At 42.9% G+C, this 12,677-nt stretch overlaps 1 long non-coding RNA gene across 1 annotated transcript in view; it reads left to right on the top strand.

The window, feature by feature from the left end:
• Positions 1-11,988, top strand: part of LOC141099961 (uncharacterized) — a 73,044-nt gene extending 61,056 nt beyond the window's left edge. Inside the window, exons 2-3 of the long non-coding RNA XR_012234567.1 lie at positions 9,293-9,463; positions 11,170-11,988. This is a non-coding gene — a long non-coding RNA (uncharacterized lncRNA). The remainder of the gene's footprint in view (positions 1-9,292; positions 9,464-11,169) is intronic.
• The last annotated feature ends 689 nt before the right edge of the window (positions 11,989-12,677 follow it).

Below are 12,677 nucleotides of genomic sequence, written 5' to 3'. Positions count from 1 at the left end.
ATATCTGCTGTTTGATTACAGTCAAATCTATACAGAGACAGCGTGTGTGAATCCGTATAAAAATAGGCGGAGATTTAAAATTTTCCATACATACACCGCATAGAGCTGTACGCTCCTCACACACTACCGTGTACCAGCTGGTATAACGGACAAATACATGCTATCTGTGTGTGACTCTGTAAAAAAATAGACGGAGATTTAAAATTTTCCATAAATACACCGGATAGAGCTGTCCGCTTGTCAAACAGTATCGTATATCTGCTGTTTGATTATGATCAAATCTATACAGAGACAGCGTGTATGTGTGACTCCGTAAAAAAAAATAGACAGAGATTTAAAATTTTACATACATACACCGTATAGAGCTGTACGCTCCTCACACACTACCGTGTACCGGCTGGTATCACAGACAAATACATGCTATCTGTGTGTGACTCCGTAAAAAAATAGACGGAGATTTAACATTTTCCATACATACACCGTACAGAGCTGTCCGCTTGTCGAACAGTATCGTATATATCTGCTGTTTGATGACGGTCAAATCTATACAGAGACAGTGTGTGTGTGACTCCGTAAAAAAACAGACATAGATTTAAAATTCTCCATACATACACCGGATAGAGCTGTCTGCTTCTCAAACAGTATCGTATATCTGCTGTTTGGATAACGGTCCAATCTATACAGAGACAGCACGTGTGTGAATGAGTGCGTAAATACATAGACGGACATTTCCATTTTTCCACACAACGTATAGAGCTGTCCACTTCTCTAACAGTATCGTATATCTGCTGTTGACTCCGTAAAAAATAGACGGAAATTTTCATTTTTCCATACATACACCGTATAGAGCTGTCCGCTTCTGATACAGTACAGTATATCTGCTGGTTGGATTACGGTCAAATACATACTGGGAAAGCGTCTGTGACTAAGTAAATATATACGGAGATTTAAATTTTTACCTACACCTTATACAGCTGTACGCTCCTCATACAGTACCATATACCTGCTGGTATTTTTGTTACATTTTCACAAACATGAGGAAGTATGGTGGAAGAAGCCGCGAATGTGGGCAGGGGGGGCAGCTGGTACTGATGGTGGTGGTGGTGCATCTGCTGGTTATGCCAAAAGCACAATAGCAGCTAAGGCAGGAAGTGTTGAGCCTGCATCATCGTCTGGTACAAGAAGGCCTGTAAGGTTCCCTTTTCTGGGAGTAGGAAAAACGCTTTTAAAGCCAGAGCATCAGGAACAGGTTTTGGCTTACATTGCCGAAACAGCCACCAGCTCTATTGCCTCCTCTTCTGAACTTTCAAAACCTGCAAGCACTAAGTCATCAGTGCAGGGTTCTGGTAAGGAAAAACACCTTTCCTTGTGTCCTTCACCCCACCAAAAGTGAAGGATGCGGCAGCCCACACTTCAGATTACTCCATGGAGCTCTTTTCACATACCATGCCTGGGTTATTCAGTCAAATCCTGAATTTCCCAGTCCAAGATGAATCTGACATGGAGTGTACTGATGCACAGCCACTGCTAGATGATTCTGCTGCTACATTGACTCACATCACTACATTGCCCTCGCAGTCTACTGAGCCAGAATTTGACCCTGATGAAACTCAGGTGCCACTTCCCGCATACTATACCACCTTACACGGTGACACAGAGGAAGGTGCAGATGAAATTGAAGAGGAGGTGATGGATGACCCAGTTGTTGACCCGGATTGGCTTCCATTGGGGAAGAGGGTGCCGCTGGCAATAGCTCAGATGAGGAGAAGGATCCACAGCAGGCATCGACATCGCAGCAGCGATTATCTGGCAGGCCCGTAGCTGTCCAAAAACGTGGAACAAAAACCAAAAGAGGTGCAGGACAGCTTGGCCACACGGTCAAATTATCACAGCGTGCAAGTCCTGAAAATGTATACCATAGTAGGAAGAGTGCAGTGTGGCACTTCTTTGTCCAAAATCTTACTGATGAGGCAAAGGTTATCTGTAAGAAGTGCTGAAGGACCTTTAGCCGAGGGAAAAATCTCAGAAATTTGAATACCAGTTGCATGCTTAGACATTTAACCTCATGGCACTTGCAAGCGTGGACGGACTACAAAACCTCAGGTACAACATGTGCACCTGCTCCGACTGAAGGTAGCCAGCAATGCTCCATCGCTTCCCCCACTGTAAGACCACCGCCACCGGTAAGCACACCACCAGCAATAAATGTTGAGGTGTCATCGCAAGGCCAAAGCAGTCAGGGAATCACAATGGTTTTGCAATGAAACATTGAATCTAGGCCATCACCAACACCATCACCATCACCAACCCCCTCTCAGTCCGTCCTGTCCACCGCTAGTTCCCCCCTATGCAGCTCTCAAGTCCAACTCACCCTAGCAGACACTCTGAGTAGGCCAAGAAAGTACTCATCCTCTCATCCATGTACACTGCCTTTGAATGCCTACATTGCCAAACTGATCTCATTAGAGATGATGCCCTTCCAATTGGTTGAAAGCGAAGCTTTCCGAGAGCTCATGGCCTACACTGTCCCACGCTATGACCTACCCAGTTGGCACTTCTTTTCTCGAAAAGCCATCCCTGCCCTACACCTGCATGTGAAAGACCGCATTGTCCATGCACTCAAACAATCAGTGAGTGGAAAGGTGCACCTCACAACAGATGCATGGTCCAGTAGGCATGGCCAGGGCCGTTACGTGTCCATCACTGCGCACTGAGTTAATGTGGTGGATGCAGGCTCCACAGGGGACAGTGGCGGTGGAACAGTGCTGCCTAGCCCACGGTATAGGAAACAGTTGGCTGTAGGCGTTCGACCCTCCTTCTCCTCCTCCAGAAGCGAAACCTCGTCCACAGAGCACAGTCGCACTAGCACTCCATGTGTAGCTGCCAGTGTTGCACACGAGGTGTCCCACTATCAAACAGCTAGTGGTAAGCGGCAGCAGGCTGTTTTAAAGATGATGTCTTTGGGCGACAACAGACACACCGCGGCAGTAATGCCGACTACTTGCAGCGACAAACTGAGTCATGGCTGGGCAGTCTACATCTTGAGCCAGGCTAGGTAGTCAGTGATAACGGCCGGAATTTTGTGGCAGCCATAGCCCTTGCAAAACTCACACACATACCTTGCCTGGCTCACACTTTGAACCTGGTGGTGCAGTGCTTCCTAAATAATTATCCGGAGTTAACAGCCCTGCTCCAAAAGGTGCGAAGAATGTGCTCACACATCCGTCACTCGCCTGTACACTCCAGTCGTATGCAGAAGCTGCAGCGATTGCTCCACCTCCCCAAGCACTGCCTAATCATAGACATTGCAACAAGGTGGAACTCCACCCTGCACATGGTTGAGAGGATGTGCAAACAGAGGCAGGCTATAATGCATTTGTGGGGGGGATACACGAGCAGGTAGTTTGAGGGCAGACATGGAGTTGTTGGATGTACAGTGGTCAAAGCTGAAAGACCTCTGTAAAGTCCTTCAGTGTTTTGAGGAATGCACACAGATGGTAAGTGCAGACAACGCCATCATAAGCATGAGCATCCCACTTATGCGTCTGCTCATGCAAAGTTTGACGCACATTAAGGATCAGGTGTCTGCAGCGGAGGAGGAACAGGAGGAGGAGGGAAGCCTTGCTGACAGTCAGCCATTGTCTGGTCAGGGAACTGTCCTGGACGAGGTGGAGGAAGAAGAGGAAGAGGAGGAGGATGAGGGGGATGATTATTTTGAGGAGGAGGATGCTTCTCTGGGGGCAAGAGAAAATGTTGGCGTGGCAAGGTCAGGCACAGGGTTTATGTGTGACAGGAGGGATGTAGATTTGCCAGAAAGTGCTCCTCCACCCACCACTGGCAGTGCATCATTGACACCTGGAACATTGGCCCACATGTGTGATTATGCCTTGCGGATCCTAAAAAGGGACCCACGCATTGCCAAAATGCTGAAGGATGACGACTACTGGTTAGCCAGCATCCTCGATCCACTCTATAAAGACAAATTACACAACATCATGCCACAGGAGAACCTAGAGATAATATTGGCTAACAAACAAGCAACTCTGGTGAACCGTTTGTTTGAAGCATTCCCAGCACACAGCAGCGGTGCTGGTTCTCCCATGAGCCGAAGTGGGCAACATGGAAGAGGTGTTCGTGGTGCACACAGCCAAAGTGGCGTTGGAGACAGGGGTTTTATGACAATTTTGTGGACTGATTTCTCAAGTACCGCTCACACGACTGGTAAGACTGCATCGATTGCAAGTGACAGGAGACAGCAGTTGTCAACTATGGTAACAAACTACTTCTCCACCCATATCGATGTTCTCCCTCACAGGTCATTCCCCTTTGACTATTGGGCCTCTAAACTGGACGCCTGGCCTGAATTGGCACAATATGCCTTACAGGAGCTCGCTTGCCCTGCTGCTAGTGTGCTATCTGAAGAGTCTTCAGTGCTGCTGGATCAATCCTGACAGAAAAAAGGACCCGTCTGTCGACCCAAAATGTTGATGATCTAACATTTATTAAAATGAACCATGCATGGGTTTCAAAGGATTTTGTCCCACCTTCCCCTGATGACACATAGGTTGCCTGAAATTTGGCTCGCTTTTGTCCTCCCCTTCCTCGTCAAATTCGTGCCGTTGCTCTGAACAGGTGGGTGGGCCCACTATTGGCCAACAGCACTGGCACAGGACCGCTCATAGTACAATACGAGGGGGCCCACTCGCCGTCAGACACATTGGCGTACTATGAGGGGCCCTGTGCCAGTACCGTCGCCCACTAGTGGGCCCCCCTGCTTGCTCATGGCCACAGCACTTGCAAGTTGCAATACTTACCTCTCCCTGCTCCACCGCTGTGTAGTCCGGGCAGTTTAAATCCTTCACAGGGACGGCCACTACAAATTTGGTGAACTGATCGATGATGGTTAAGATGTAGCTATGGCCTGTCCTGCTGGCCTCTACCTTCAGATGATCAATGGCTACCATTTGTAATGGACGTCAACTCACAATCGGATGCAGTGGTGCTTTATGATCAGTTTTCACAGTTTTCCCAGTCACAGACGTGTGACATTCCTGCCACCATTTTTCAATGTCTTCTCTCATGCCAATCCAATAGAATCACCTACGGCCTGTGGCTTCTGTCTTTTGCACTCCAAAGTGACCAGACACATCATGATAGGCAGTGAGGACCATGTCTACATCTCTCTCTGTGATCACAATTTGATGGAGATGAGTAACGGTGATGGGATCCACGTTACTGCGATACAGCAATCCTTTCTTCACAAATAACCGTTTTCGCTGTCTCCACAGACAAAGTAATTGAGGGTCAGCATTCCCTCTGCGAAATCTACCGGGAGGTTTTCCCGTGATCAGTAATTCCCAACTTTCCGTCTGTACTTGTATCCATCTAGTTTCCAGTAGCGGAGAGTCTGGACTGGCTTACTGAGACTGAAATATATGCGAAGATTTAAAAGTACCCCAACAATGTATACTGGTGTACGCTTCGAATACATTTCCCTTTTTCTACTTTTTATATTCTGGTGTAATCCATACTGAGCCTGTGAGTGTCTGTGTCTGACTCCGGAAATATAGATAGAAATTTACAATTACCCCTAGACTGGATACACCAGGGATCTGCAGATAGAGTACCTTTGTTCTAAATTTTTTGTTACGGTATAATCCATACTGAGTGAGCATGTGTGGTTTCCTCCTTCTATATATACGGAGATAAAAATTTGACCCTATCTAATATATAAAGCTCAAGTGTGTGTATGTATGTATGTGTGTGTGTATGTGTTTGTGTATGTCCGGGATTGGCATCCACACCGTCGCAGCTACAGCCACAAAATTTGGCACAGTCACACGTCTGGACCCCGAGAGTGTCCTATCTACATAATGAGGAAAAAGTGTGTGTGTATCAAGCCCCACCCCTCATTATGATGTCATAATGGTTGCCATGGCGACGCTGATGTCATCATAGGTTGCAAGCCCTGCCGCTCATTATGATGTCATAATGGTAGACTATGGGATGGAGGATGTGTGATGGGTATATGGGCACTGGACTATGGGATGGAGGATATGTATGACGGGTATATGGGCATGGGACTATGGGATGGCGGATATGTATGATGGGTATATGGGCACGGGACTATGGGATGGAGGATATGTATGATGGGTATATGGGCATGGGACTATGAGATGAAGGATGTGTGATGGGTATATGGGCACTCGACTATGGGATGTCGAATATGTATGATGGGTATATGGGCATGGGACTATGAGATGGAGAATATGTATGATGGGTATATGGGCATGGGACTATGGGATGGAGGATGTGTGATGGGTATATGGGCACTCGACTATGGGATGGAGGATATGTATGATGGGTATATGGGCACGGGCCTATGGGATCGTGGATATGTATGATGTGTATATGGGCACGGGACTATGGAATGGAGGATAATTATAATTTGTTATAACTAACCACAGTTAGTTACTATGCCCAGGCAGCACCGGGCTCTTCAGCTAGTACTATATACAGCTTCTATCTTGTTATACAGTACCTTTGTTCGACATTTAGTATTACGGTCAAATCCATACTGCGTGAGCGTCTGAGGGTGACTACGGGAATATCTATACAGAGATTTAAATTGTACCCTATAATATGTATACTTGCTATCTTGTTATCCAGTACCTTTTTTCAACATTTTGTATTATTTTATATTATAGTCAAATCCAGACTGAGTGAGCATCTGAGGGTGACTCTGGAAAGATATACTGAGATTTCACATTTGCCCAACACTGTATACAGCTCTACGCTTCTGATACAGTAACCTTTTTTGCTATTTTGATTCTGGTGTAATCCATAATAAGCCTCTGAAGGTCTGTCTGTTACTCCGGACATATAGTTGGAGATTTAAGATTACACCAACACTATATACAGCTGTACGTTTGTGATACATTACCCATTTACTGCTTTTTATATTCTTGTCTAATGCATACTGGGCCTGAGAGCGTTTGTGTCTGCCTCCTGAAATATATACGGAGATTCAGAATGTTTAAACTATACTATATATACCTTGTATCTAGTGATACTGTACCCTTTTTCAACTTTTTATACTATTGTGTAATCCATACTGAGCCTGTGAGCGTCTGTGTATGACTCATGAAATATACACGGAGATTTACAATTATCCCTAGACTGTATAGAGCTGTATGCTTCTGATACAGTACCATATATCAGCTGGTATTTTGGGCACATTTTCACCAAAATTAGTAAGTATGGTGGAAGAGGCCGCGGACGTGGGCGTGGGGGGCCAGCTGGTACTGATGGTGATGGTGGTGCATCTGCTGGTAGTGCCTAAAGCACAATAGCAGCTAAGGCAAGAGGTGTTGAGCCTGCATCATGGTCTGGCTCCGGAAGGCCTGTAAGGCTCCCTTTTCTGGGAATAGGTAAACCGCTTTTAAAGCCAGAGCATCAGGAACTGGTTTTGCCTTACATTACTGAAACAGCCTCCAGCTCTATCGCCTCCTCTTCTGAAGTTTCAAAAAATGCAAGCACTGAGTCGTCAGTGCAGGCTTCTGGTCAGGAGCAACCCCTTTTCTTGGGTCCTTCACCCACACCAAGTGAAGGATGCGCCATCCCACACTTCAGATTACTCCATGGAGCTCTTTTCCCATACCATGCCTGGGTTCATTCTAAATGCGCCACTTTACATATGGAGCATTATTTGGGCCCATCATACACTGGAGCATCATCCATGAGGCCCATCATATGCTGGAGCATTCCAAATGGGGACATCAGGCACTGGAGCAGCACTTAAGGGGCCCATTATACAATGGAGCATTTGAAATGGGGCCCATTATATATGGAGCATTATTTGGGCCCATAACACACTGGAGCATCATCCATGGAGACCATCATATACTGTAGCATTATGTGGAGCTCATCATATACTGTATGGAACATTATATGGGACCAATTATTCTGTATGGAGAAATATATGGGGCTCATTATTCTGTATGGCGCACCATGTGGTGGCCATAATACTGTATGGAGTTATATACTGTCCCTTTTTTGAGCTATTGTAGAATTTAAAATAGATATCAGTCACGTCATGTAAGAAGTGAAGTATTTTTCATTGTACTATACCCATATTTCTGTTCCGTATCGGAGCATCATGAATTGTGGTATGTGTTAAAGGGGCACAATGACACTCTTTGGCCCGGGGCACACGAAAACCTGGAGACAGCCCTACCCCCCCCCCACAACTTTAGCCAAATAACCCCCAGTTTTCAATGCTTAACTATTATTATAAAGTACATTAAGGTTGACAAGCTTAAGTAATAAGAATTTATGTTGTTGGCCTTGTAATGGGCACTGTAGGTGTGTTTACTGTCCTCCACTCCCTGCCGACTTTGCTTCCCCATTGACTAGCATTGGGTTTCGTGTTTCAGTCGGACCCCCGACTTTTCACTATAGTCGGCCGATTTCGTTCGACTCGACTTTTGAGAAAGTCAGGTTTAATGAAACCCGACTCGACCCTAAAAAAGGTAAAGTCGCTCATCTCTACATGACATATTGTGCCTCATGTTAATAGTAAATTTAGGTTGATATTTTTTGTGTTTCTTTGTGAAAATACATACATTTTGGTAAAAAGTTTTAATTTTTACATCTTTAAACCAGATTTTAATAACACTAAATAATTGAAAAATAACAGTTACCACATGTCTACGTTACATCAGCATCATTTTGTAAACATCATTTTTTTAGGAAGTTAGAAAGGTTAAAAGTTTATCAGCAATTTCTAATTTTTCCATCAAAATTTAGGAAAACATTTTTTTAAGGGCCATATCACATTTGAATTGACTTTGAGGGGCTTATGTGACAGAAAATACCCAAAAGTGACTCTAATTTAAAAACTGCATACTGAAAGTTCTCAAAATCACATTCAAAAAGTTTATTAACCCTACAGCAGTGCCCTTAGTATTCTCCACCATATGTAAGGTAGCGCTCACTGAGTGTATTGGGGGATACTCACTTGGCTGCAGATAAACCAGGTCCGACACAGGATTTTCACATAGCATAGTCCATACGGTTTATTGTGCACGGCATAAACCATAGCAGCACGAAGAAGGGGTAACAGTCTTACATCAGACCAAACAAATGTTCATAGTGGAGTTCCGCTCCTTAGCCCTGTGTTCACACAGGCTGTGCTTTGTCCAGCAATCAGGCTCTACAGTCTCATAGTTAATTCCCCCTGTCCGGGGTTACCTCTTAGTTGCTTCTCACTCCGGACGTCCTTTCCCTCCAGGTGACTGTCTGATACACATAGGCCATTATACACAGGCCTCACCGGGTCAGCGGCATCCGCATGTATGCTTTAGGAAGGCAACACACCTTCCAGCACGTCGGCCTTCCAGGACCTTCCACATGGACGAATCAGATCCAGGTCACCTTATATGGTCCGTAGCAACGCCCACCGGTGAGATACGTATAACATGGCTATGACCTCATCGCAGGTCCTATTTGACACAGCCACACACAGGCTTTATCCTGGGTGTTCAGACCCATGCCCCTGGGTCGGTTTGTAGGTGACAGGTTCCGCCCATCTCACCAAGCCACCTGAAAGCCTTCCCTGATACATAGTAAAAAACACTCAGCATTGCCTCTGCTGATTACCACATATTTCAGTGTCCATCCCAGGGCCACCCACCCTGGGAAACATAAGTCATTTACCATCCTGCCGTTCATCCTATCTCCATCACAATAATGGAGATGCCTGTGTGCATGACCCAGACAGCGCCCCCTAGCTGTCACAGTGGTCACTGCATCACAATATGTGTGTATATATATATATATATATATATATATGGTATATATATATATATATATATATATATATATATATATATATAGCAACAATGCAATGTAGAAATTATATATTCAATTTTCACAAACTTTACTGTAGTGTGCTTAGCTTAAAGTTGTGTTTGTTTGTATTCTAGTGCAATGCTGTCTCGGCAACCTGCATTTGTACATTTATTTCATTTTTACTAGGAAGCTATGATTTATTTCATTTTTTGCATGAAAATCAAGACAGTATATATATATGTCCAGGCTGCAAGAAGTATTAGCAGATACATTATATTGTATAACTCAAAATCTGTAATTGGAATGGGATAAAAAGTAGCAAAATGAGTAAAAAATAAATAAATTATACTCATACCTTGAATCCCATGCTACTCCAGTTCCTCTATTTCTTGGGTTCGCGTTGGTCTCCTCTTCATGATTCTTTTAATCTTTTTATTTAATTTCAATCCCAAATCCTTAGACAGCCTAAGTCAACAATTAACCCAGTCTAAACTATTGCCCTATATTCCCATTTATATACACTCAGTATAATGTTTAACACTTCAAATAGAATCTTCAAAAACTTTGTGAATCTCATTCCAATAATAATATACTACATTAGGCACCATGCATATGGGACATTTATTTTCTCCACCCACTATAATCCCACTATGTAAATTCAGTAAGTAATATGCATAATAAATGCTAAATAGCTATTAAATTACTATGCTTTCTTTTTCACACCCATCATTTATTTAATTCCATCATTTTCTTCTATCCTAATACTTCTTTATCATTCAAATAATTGTTTGATGCACTTTCTCATGTTGGCAAAGCCATTGATGAAACACACATAGGGTTGGATGTTCTAGAAGTGTTACCACTGGACATTTCTCTTAAGTTGCTCTGTTTCCTATGTGACAGTACTACACATGAATTCTGATTTATGATTGCTATAACTATGCATGTAGCAGTATAATAATTTAATTAATACAATATTCCATCACATCCCCTTTCACTTTTTCGGTGTAGTGTTATTTTGTAAAGGGAATCTGTCACATTAGACAGAAGATCACTTTTGCCACAAAATGTCATGGGGCAGAAGGTGCTGAACAAACGAATATAAATAAATTGTTTGACACCCTGATTTATTATTATTTGTATTATTATTATTATTATTATTATTATTATTAGAGCACCATTGATTCCATGAATTTTTATTGAATTTTTTTATAAAGACTTAAATTGTAATTCTTAAATATTTGAGCATTATTAACAATTCACACTTCTTTATCAGTTCTGTGCATATTTCACCAACAATATGTTTTCTCTTACTAGACCAAAACAAGGTCAAGAAGAAATATTTCCAAACACTCAAAAATGTTTCTTTTTGTTTACATCACAACACCCCAGTAAAGTGTGTGCGGTATATTAAGTATGCATACTCAAAAGTAGAAAAGAAGTACAGAAAAACGTGCACTCACAGGAACTTCCCGTGACGAAGCTGCTGGACGCAGCGACACGCGTTGGGCGTTGTGGACAGTGTGATCTCTGGGTAATTATATGTGATCGTATATGGCATGTTTTTTCTTTCCATCTGAACAGCAAGAGAGCAAAACTTGGGCATTATGGATTAACCCTATACACTGGAATGGGGAGCATTCCTTTACTATTAGCGGTCAGTATTTTTCAACTTTGATACACTGCTATTATTTGTGAGTGCGCCTATTATCTGGGTATTATGGATTAACCCTATTTAGTCCAATAGGGAGCACTCCTTTATTACTAGCTGTCAGTATTTTTCAGCTTTGATACACTGCTATTTTTTGTGAGTGCACCTATTATCTGGGTATTATGGATTAACCCTACTTAGTCCAATAAGGAGCATTCTTTTATTATTAGCTGCTAGTACTATTCAGCTCTGATATATTTCCATCTTTGTGAGTGCGCCCATTGCACATGTTTTCTTCTCCTGCTGAGCAGTGATTTATCACTTTCACGTATTACCCTTTATTCATTTGAGCATAAATTTACATTTCATCATGACAATGTATTCACTAGTCTGCAAGTCTTTTCACTTGTTTTTAATGATGTTTTATTGTGCACATTTGCCTGTTTGGTATATGTACGTCTAATAAAAGCCTTTTTTGATACTGACTCATGCTGTGAGTGCACGTTTTTCTGTACTTCTTTTCTACTTTTGATTTTCCGTTCTTTTGGTACAGAGTTGCACCCAGCATCAATATTGTTTGTTGTATTCTGTGGTGCCCGCCTATATTTCATTAAAGTATACATACAGTTGTGGCCAAAAGTATTGACACCCCTGCAATTCTGTCAGATAATACTCAGTTTCTTCCTGAAAATGATTGCAAACACAAATTCTTTGGTATTATTATCTTCATTTAATTTGTCTTAAATGAAAAAACACAAAAAGAATTGTCCTAAAGCCAAATTGGATATAATTCCACACCAAACATAAAAAAGAGGGTGGACAAAAGTATTGGCACTGTTCGAAAAATCATGTGATGCTTCTCTAATTTGTGTAATTAACAGCACCTGTAACTTACCTGTGGCACTTAACAGGTGTTGGCAATAACTAAATCACACTTGCAGCCAGTTGACATGGATTAAAGTTGACTCAACCTTTGTCCTGTGTCCTTGTGTGTACCACATTGAGCATGGAGAAAAGAAAGAAGACCAAAGAACTGTCTGAGGACTTGAGAAACCAAATTGTGAGGAAGCATGAGCAATCTCAAGGCTACAAGTCCATCTCCAAAGACCTGAATGTTCCTGTGTCTACCGTGCGCAGTGTCATCAAGAAGTTTAAAGCCCATGGCACTGTGGCT

This window comes from Dendrobates tinctorius, unplaced genomic scaffold, assembly GCF_039654945.1.
Source record: "Dendrobates tinctorius isolate UK_male_01 unplaced genomic scaffold, ASM3965494v1 ptg000103l, whole genome shotgun sequence".
Lineage (NCBI taxonomy): Eukaryota > Metazoa > Chordata > Amphibia > Anura > Dendrobatidae > Dendrobates > Dendrobates tinctorius.
This window is presented reverse-complemented; position numbering and strand designations above follow the sequence as displayed.